Here is an 8,831-nt window from a genome sequence, read left to right as displayed (position 1 = left end):
CCGCCGTATACACGGCGAGTGTCTACACGAGCGGCGACCGCACGAGCGATGTATTACGTTGATATTCGTTGAACGGTTACCGCGTAATGTCACTGAGTTATACGCTTCTTAACCGAGACTCTTAATCGCCGGATAATGTTGTCCCAGCTCTTTCTTTTGCTCCTCTTTCTCCTTCCCCCTGCCCCGTTGTTCGCTGTCCCCTTTTCTCTCAGCCTTGCCTCCGTCTTTCCTTCTCCCTCTATTCGCCGGCTGATACACACGACGCCGCGCCATGTACGCATACCGATAAAACAAACGCGCAGTGTCTCGCGCACGTGACGAATGCGTAATTTCGCCACGGACGAATGATTGTCCGTACGTTTTTAGTAGCACAAAAAGGACTGCACGATTAGACGCTCGCCCCCTGCCGTACCGCGACCATGCACCGCCGCCGTGTAAAGCATTCATTGAGTGGAAGTGCAGCGTCGATGGCGTGATTCACGCATCTGGAATTCGGTGGCGCTTCGAGAAAATTAATTAAATCCCACTGATTAATCGCTCGATGTCTCTTTATCGTCTTCTTTCTACTTCGCCCTCCGCTTGGTCTATTTCTTCGTCGACCGCCGATCCACGATACGTTCGTTCGTGACTCTCACTAGGTTACTATAGACGATACAGAAGAGACCGCCGAATGTTTATACTATTGATCGTGTTGTGCGAACAACACGATTAATATGGCCGGCAGGTAGTAACGGTTGTACCGAGAGCCCGAAGGATAAGCGGCCGACGAGTCGTTTATGCGCGTCCGCTTAAAAACGCTAGATAGAATCGTACATCATGGAGCGTACGACGGGAAAGAGGCGGTAAAATTAAGAAATTTTCGTTCCGGCACACAGCGACGATCGAGCAATTATTTTAAAAGGTCAAGAGGTTTCAGCTGGATAAATTATGCCCGTCGTCCTTTCCCACCCGCGTCGGCGGTCAATAGCCACGAAATAAACGTTTCGATTCAGTTAACGCATGAACGCCACTAACGTACGGCCCCGTCGCGACGACGACGGATCGGCTTCGCGATCGTACGCGTGAAATCGACGAAAACGCAGAAAGAAGCGTACGTTTACCGCCTGATCGGTGTAACGATACGAAATAATAACGAAATAATACCAAGTAAACGTATACAGGGTGGTTGGTAACTGGTGATACAAGCGAAAAGGGGGCGATTCTAGGCGAAAAAAGAAGTCGAAAATATAGAATAAACGTTCTTCGTTCGAGGCTTTGTTCTCGAGAAAATCGACTTTGAATTGCTTTATCGCGTCTCGTTATAATATCTCGATGGAAAAATTAAAAAAAAACATTTCACCCCTTTCCGCTCGCACCGCCAGTTACCAACCGCCCTGTAGATAAAGACGAACGCGTCTCGAGTTCGTTACGTAACGCACGCACACAAAGCTACGATCGATACCTGGAGAGTCAAAAATAATGAAAAGCGTGTTAAAACGCGCGTATTACCACTGCGTTGTTCGTGTGTTCGGCCTGCGGTAAACTTCACGACAGTTGGCTATACCACGTGTCCCGGTTCGCTCGAGACAAAGTGTATCGATGTCACTGGCAATTAGCCGCTGCTCGATATTCATAACTTTTTTACGCTCGTACCTCTGGGATTGGTAGAACCTGACCGGAATGGAGAAGGCAAGGAGCAACGGATACAAAAGCATTTTACGGTCAGATCGCAGAGAGAGCTTAGGCTGGCAGGTGGTGTTTGTAATGGCCGGCCATCGGCAGACCAGGCGGCAGCGCTACGGGCAGGTTTGCCGTGGTAAAAACTGTTGCGTGAGTTACGAACGTCCGAGTCTATTTGCGGTATCGACGGGTCCCGATTACATCGTCGCGTATTAATTGAATACGCGCCGCAACGACGACGGCACAGATGGCGCCGAAACGCTGCAAGAAATCGGGACACCGGAGAGAGAAACGGCGAAGAAACCGATCGAATATTCTTTCCAGTACGCACGATCGCGCCACATTGCCACGCCATACGCCTCCTCTCCTCTCCTCTCCTCTCCTCTCCTCTCTTCCGCGCGATCCGTTCGTTGATAGAAACGGTACGATACAGTCGCGATGCGGCGCGATCATCGATTTCAACGAGTTCCACGTACGCCGAAGCACCGTGTCGAATCCCTAAGTAACGCAACGATGGAAGATCGATGGGAAGAAGAAACGTTTAGCCAACTCGATGTATGTAAATTGTTCGCTTTATCCACGAATCCACCATTTCTCTATCCTTGTCTAATAAATAACGCGCAATTGCGTTTTTGTAGTCCGTGTGAAAGCATTCGAGCGATTCGCGCGACGCTTTACGAGAACTTTGTAGGATGCCGATGCGTCTTTCCCCTCTTCGGACGTTCGTTTCTACATGGTCGTTTTATTTTTGTCGTTGGAACGGCGAAACGCTGGGGATATGTACGAGGTACGTCTTCATCCGCAACAGCAAAGGCAAGCGTATTCCGTAAAAACGTGAGCAGGAACACTTTTCGATTCAATTATTTTGCCTTGTATCCTTCTTTCCTCGCGGGCACACAGGTATACGTATCCTTTGTCTGGCGGTGTAGTCGTTCCGATCGTCGAGCACCTAAACACGTTCTTCGTGCCTACGAAGCGCGGCCGATCCAAAGTATGCATTATCTCAGCCTGCAGCAGTGAAATGGCAGTCTGCTATATAGACGAGCAAGAAGCCGAACCAATCAAAAGCGCGGCGTTTCTCTTGTCAGCAGCCTTGAAATCTCCAGCCGGCGATCCAACGAATTTCCCTTTTCCATCCTGTCCTTCTGTTTAGCGTTCCACCCACCGGAACGTTTCCTGCTTTTTCTCGTTTAACATTCTGCGCAATGAAATACGTCTGGTCGACGTGGTTTACAGGCGTTTTCTTTCGTTACCAAAACACACGAGTCCATTAGTCTAACCGGTAGCGTGATACAGTGATCGATAGAGATCGAACCGAGGCAAGAACGTAACTACTCGGTAGGCTGTCTTCTTCCGTTCTTCGCGGCAACAACAATCTCAGAAACACGGGGTAATTGATGAATAGCCATTGACAACAAACGGCACGCTGCGAGAGAGGATTAATCCCGGGCTACGACGGCGATAACTCCTCCCGCGTGAAATTTGCAAAACAGTCGGATAGCGTATGAGCTGTTGCCGGTGTGTAAAAGCGAGCCAGCGCACACGAGTTCGTACATGCGAACAGCTCGTCCATCAAATTGAGAACCCTGGTAGGCAGCCGCTATACGCTGCCGGCTGAACGTGCGATCAGCACCTATGCTTTGCGCGCGCGTTACGCGCCACTCACGTTCCTTCGCTTCTTTTCTTCCACACACACACACACACACACATAGCTCGTAGGCACCGATAAACCATTGCTATTGTTTACCATCGAGTCCTGTGTCGTTTACCGTCCTGGAACCACGGCGATGTCTCGCGGCCTCTCGATAAAGACGCAACCAGAGGCCGTCGTCGTCTTCCAAGCCGTCGTTCGTTGCCTCGCCTGTGCACACCTCCTCCTCTACCGCAACACATGTACGAGTGTCCTTCTCTCGATCCTCGAACGAGATACCGCTGTAGCGTTCATACGCTAATATCACTCTGTTTATCTTATAATCGTGCTCGCGTACATTTCCCGTCCCTGTCGCGATGCAAACATACTGCCGAGTTCTACCTTTGTTTCCATGTTTATAGCGTGTTCGATCATTTGTTTTATTTTATGGGAAATAAACTTTACTTTCGTGGCGCTAGCATCGTCTTCGTCGACGGTATCCCAAAGTGGAAGGGATAGGTCGGAAGAAACTTCACGCTATTCTTTTCTAGCCGAGGAGAAATAGAGATAATCGACGCAATAATATTCTTACGTGTTACGGTAAGCGATCGAAATAATCTTCGGCGGTAACTGGCGGTAGATCGTATCGAAACCGAAACGCGATTATTCCGCGCGTGTAAAGTTCCGGTGAACGTTGACCAGCGCGTTGCCAATTGCGCGAAATAATATTACGGACTTTTATAAGCGGCAAACCACGTTGTCGGTAAGAGAAAAACGTGGGACAGGATGTAAGTGATTCGAGCGATCAGAAATTACGCTTTCATGCGGTGAATCTGCAACACCCGTGATTAATACTCTTGAAAATTTTCACGTTATAACGCAGCAAAATATAAAAGTTGATCGACGATACTCGGGTTCGCGGTGAAATTATGCGGTGGGGCATATGCAAATTGCGAATATCCCGATACATTTTGATCGATGTTTACAATTACTTTTAATGACACGCTTCTACGGCATTTTGTCTCGCTATGGCCGACTATGGCCTTTTTTCGCAACAATGAGCGCGCTGGCGCACGGCATCTTAACGAATGCGAATTAAAAATCAATCAACGAAATGTTACGTACAGAGAATATCGAACAACAGCTTGTAATCTCGCGCGATTTAAAACTATCTTCACGAACGTCTTTGCTCTATCTTTATTTTCTCCCCAGTAAAACACCAACGATTTAAATTTTTCTACTCTCAGTATAAAGAGGGAATTTACAAGAAAAAGGTTACTACCCTCGTTCGTGACGAGATGCAGGCACACACGTTACACGTTCGATGACGCAAAAAACTTTGACTTTTTTCCGGCTAACTACAACCTTCGCATTTAACTCTCGTTGAATATATAAAACAGACTACACAGCTTTCTTCCTCCGATCACGAATTCGCGAAAAATATACTCTTTTCACGTGTCTAACGTATGTACGTGGCTTCAGGAAGTCTGGATAAAGTTTTCTCGTGGACACAGATCGTAACAATTCGACGCGAATAAACGAACGTTAGAAAATTTAAACGACAAATGTTATAATTATTACGTAATACTTGCAGCGAAAGAAAGAACACTCGCAAGAGAGAGAAATTGTTCGCTATTCTTGGGCCGTATCATTCGCAACAGTCGCGTTTGAGGAATTCAACGGGCGAAGAGCAGGATGGAATCCCGATCAAACGTGAAGAGCCACGTAATTTTCAGAGACCCGAATGTTTTTTGAGCGAACAGTACGCAGAAGCGGCGGGCGTGGAGAAGGGAAAAGGGCGTAGTAAGTCATACGGAGAGGCTCGTACGTCATCCTCCATCCGGGCCAACGGAGCAACACATGGAAAGGGGCTGCGGAGCCTCCATACACGACGAACGCACCTACTTGGCTTGCCTCTTTAGGTCGAGGTTCGCTGGTGTTCGCGTACCACCACACACGTTCGCGACACGCACTCACACGTTGGTCACTCGTGTGCCTCGATATGTAGGAGAGGCTGAACCACTTGGTCACGGGCGTGCAGCACGCACGCCTATATTCGACGCAAAGTCCACGATCCGATCTTTTCAATTTTCCAATTGTAAATTAGCGCCTTAAATGGTTGGTAAAAAAAGGCGTCGTAGAAGCGTGAGTGTACGGGAACGAAACGACCGGAAACATCGACCACTCATCAAGAGGGAAGTTCTCTCAGCCATGTTTGTCAGCCATTGAGGTATACAATTTTGAAAGATACGAAACAACTACGCGTATGTTTATGCCCGTATGATTATTAATTATTAAACGTTTTTCAGGCTTCTATCGAGGATAAACGTTAGAAATAAACGACCAACGAGGGAAAATTATAGTGGAAAAATAAGGGAAGAAAGTGAGTCGATTATTGTTATTTACGAGACGATTCGGCAGCAAACGATAATTAGCCGGTCGCGTGAAACGAATCCGTAAAAATCTCTCGCCCATAAATGATTTGTACAATGAACTTGCCCGTGTTTCTGTTCCAGCAAAACATTCCTACCACACACGAAGACGCGGAACGATCTTGGTCGATACACACAAAGATATGTGCTCTGTATTACCGACGAGCCTCGCAGCGACGATAGCGGTAAGCGCGGAGGCACATAAGAGGGAGGGGTAAACGAGCCGAGCCACGATTTCGTCGTCGTAAACGTCAACGTTACGGTTACAGCGTTGTTCCTAGCTGGTTTATATTGAACGAGGTTGCTCCCCGAGGTACGTAACACCTACTGGCAACCGTCGTATCGTCGAGTAGCACCATACTCGTTTCCAACCCGACAGAGAGAGAGAGAGAGAGAAAGGGAGAGAGAGAGAGACAGAGAGAGTGAGAAAGAAAGAGGAAGAGAGAAGCGGGTGAGACCACGTGGCTTTTACGCGGGAATCCCACTGCTTCGGCACAAGAGTTCAAGGTTTGTTAGCTCTCTATCCGTTCGTACACGGTGCCGAGACTAGGCGAACCGCCCAATAAAGACCGCCATAACCACCACGCGATATCGATGCGCGTAAATCAAAAAAAGAACACGGATATACAGTACCGGTTCGTTGGACTTCTAACACGTATTTTGCATTTTTTAATCAATTTCGGAGGGTCAGCCTTACGAGGGAGCAGGGTTGAATTATCAAACGATTTGATCTTCACGGTACGTTTCTCCCAAGAACGTTGATATTTCTTTTTCTTATATATATTTTTTTACCGTTCAGTCCATAATGAGAAACACCTATGGTTTATTTATGAAATTAGCATTATGCTTAATATTCATAAAATCGAAGTTGTGAGAAACGTGAGAAGCAGAGAGAGCCTGAACAAGCCTGACGAAAACAATTGAATAATCGAGTCCGTGCTTTTTTCTTTTTATTACGTCGATGGATTATCGATCTTTCCGAAGCATCGTGAGGACGGAATAACAGCTGGAATTAACGTTGGCAGGAAGAACGCCGTCGGCAGACGAGGCAGTTTTACAGAAAATAAATGAACCGTGGGGATGTACAGAGATAGTATTCGAAGCTCCGTCTTCACGCCCTCTAATTACCTCGTAGACGCGGGCCAGACCCTTCAATGAGCGGCCATAAATTTTCCTTGCATTTGGAAACGGCCCCAGAAACTGATACCGCGGGACAGAAAAGCCTTTTGTGAATCGAGTCTATGCGTCTTGTAAAATTGCCATCCAGTGGAAGAGAAACGTGCTCGATAAATGTAACTAACCGTTCAATCTTACGGCGCGATAATTGTCAGATAGATATGGGCGATTCTCCTCTTTCTTTTCCTCTTTTCTCTCCTTGTCCTTCGTAAAACGTTATCTATAAGTAAACGTTGTCTATACAAATAAAAGCATGGCTCCTGTATCTATGACGATTCATTATACACCCGATAGCATATTATGTTGCTTCATTACCGCAACATTAATAAGAGAGACATTTACATCTGAAAACGGTGGCGATACGGACGCTTCGCCGGCACCCATAAATCACAATGAATTTCAAGCGCGTGTACCCTTTGATGTTTATCACGGCCAATGATACAAATGCATTCCGTGCAATCAAGTTTCCTCGGCCGATCGTGAGGCGTACGCGGCGCGGTAGTGCTCTCAAGAGCGTTAATGTTGTCCGGAGATCGTGTTCCCGTAACACCGATCCGCAATAAAACGAACTTAATGATACCGTGTCTATCGTTACTGATTTGTGCGATTTGGGCGGCATAATCACTTCTTCAATCACTTATCGTATACTAACCAGTGACGTTTAACGTGGATACCGTTAGAGGATCGATAAATCATCCTGTAAGATATATCATCTTACGTGTTTGTCGTACGATGACCACACACTCGTATTCCTTCCACAATACTTAGAAAAACTATCACCTTGGGAACGAGGGGTCATATTTCTCTCACGTCTTAAATTTTCAGACAAGATATTCGAAAGTCAGAGACAGAAGATGTGAAAAGTGGTTTTTTTTTTTTTTTTTTTTTTTTTTAGTAAAAACGTGGAGACAGAAATCTTTATAGACGTAAAGACAGTAAATAGGTGTCCTTCGTCGTTTCTAGAATCGGTGTTTTTACGGTGCTTGGCAAACCGACCAGCAATAACCCTGGTCTATGGATCGGTTCCGTAGGTGCGTGTCGATAAAGCTAAATTATTTATCGTAGGCCGTAGCAACGAACACCGGTAGAGGACATTGATGGCTCTATATTTACCAGCAGACTTTATAATCTACGACGAAATAATCCATAATCCTGTATCGATAAATTTCGCCACGCGTGTATCGATTGTAGCCGGCGATGTTGAAGAGCACTTGCCGGCTAGTGCTAAATGAGTCAACGACTTTCGATTCGCGAGAGCATAGAGAAACCTGTTCGACGAGAGTGCTAGCCGATCAATCGCCTTTTACCATTCCTACGATTCCTCCTACGATCGCCGCATTCCGTCGTATCGTCGACCCGATTTGCACACTCTCTAATCGCACGATTAAATCTTCCGTGTCTCCTCCGCGATAAACGCGAAAAAGGTAATGGCAAACCGTTTTCCGGCTTTGTCGATCGAAGAAGCGAAAAACGATCGTGTGCGAGCGCGCGCGCGCTAGCCGCACGATTCATCGACTATAAATCTTGTTGCAGTTATTGAATGGAAGACGCCGAGTTGATTCAGGAATACGCGAGCAAAACGACGCCCGGTTGAGAGGATTCTTTCCTCCGGGCCGTGAGCCGGGACCGGGGCCGAAACTTGACGTTAGATGGAACGAGAACGATGCAACACCGCCGCCTTCTTGAATATTAAATTCTTTCTCCCGTTGAATTTAGTATTTATAGAAGGACGTAAAGAATAAGGTTCGTTCAATAAAATCCCGTTTCTTGTCTTTGAATGAGCACGCGCCTACGTCACCAAAGCTCATAAAATAATCTGTACACCTTTTGTATGCATAAAGAGAGAGGTTCTCCCGCGGGAGGAGGAAATAAAAAAAAAAAAAAGAAAACAGAAAAAGGAGGAAGAGTAACAACGGCGGGGCCTTAAACCGGAC

General features: G+C 46.7%; 1 protein-coding gene and 1 long non-coding RNA gene across 2 annotated transcripts in view; one reads left to right on the top strand and one right to left on the bottom strand.

Moving 5' to 3' along the window:
- The window catches only part of LOC100747402 (homeotic protein ultrabithorax), a 124,362-nt gene that overhangs the window by 111,302 nt on the left and 4,229 nt on the right, over positions 1-8,831 (bottom strand). The gene's annotated exons all lie outside the window — the stretch shown is intronic.
- On the top strand, positions 5,179-6,227 carry LOC117151345. The gene is made up of 3 exons (XR_004461195.1): positions 5,179-5,519; positions 5,599-5,672; positions 5,806-6,227. It is a non-coding gene; the product is annotated as an uncharacterized LOC117151345 (long non-coding RNA).

Source organism: Bombus impatiens, unplaced genomic scaffold (genome assembly GCF_000188095.3).
Source record: "Bombus impatiens unplaced genomic scaffold, BIMP_2.2 scf_0152, whole genome shotgun sequence".
NCBI classification, from domain to species: domain Eukaryota; kingdom Metazoa; phylum Arthropoda; class Insecta; order Hymenoptera; family Apidae; genus Bombus; species Bombus impatiens.
This window is presented reverse-complemented; position numbering and strand designations above follow the sequence as displayed.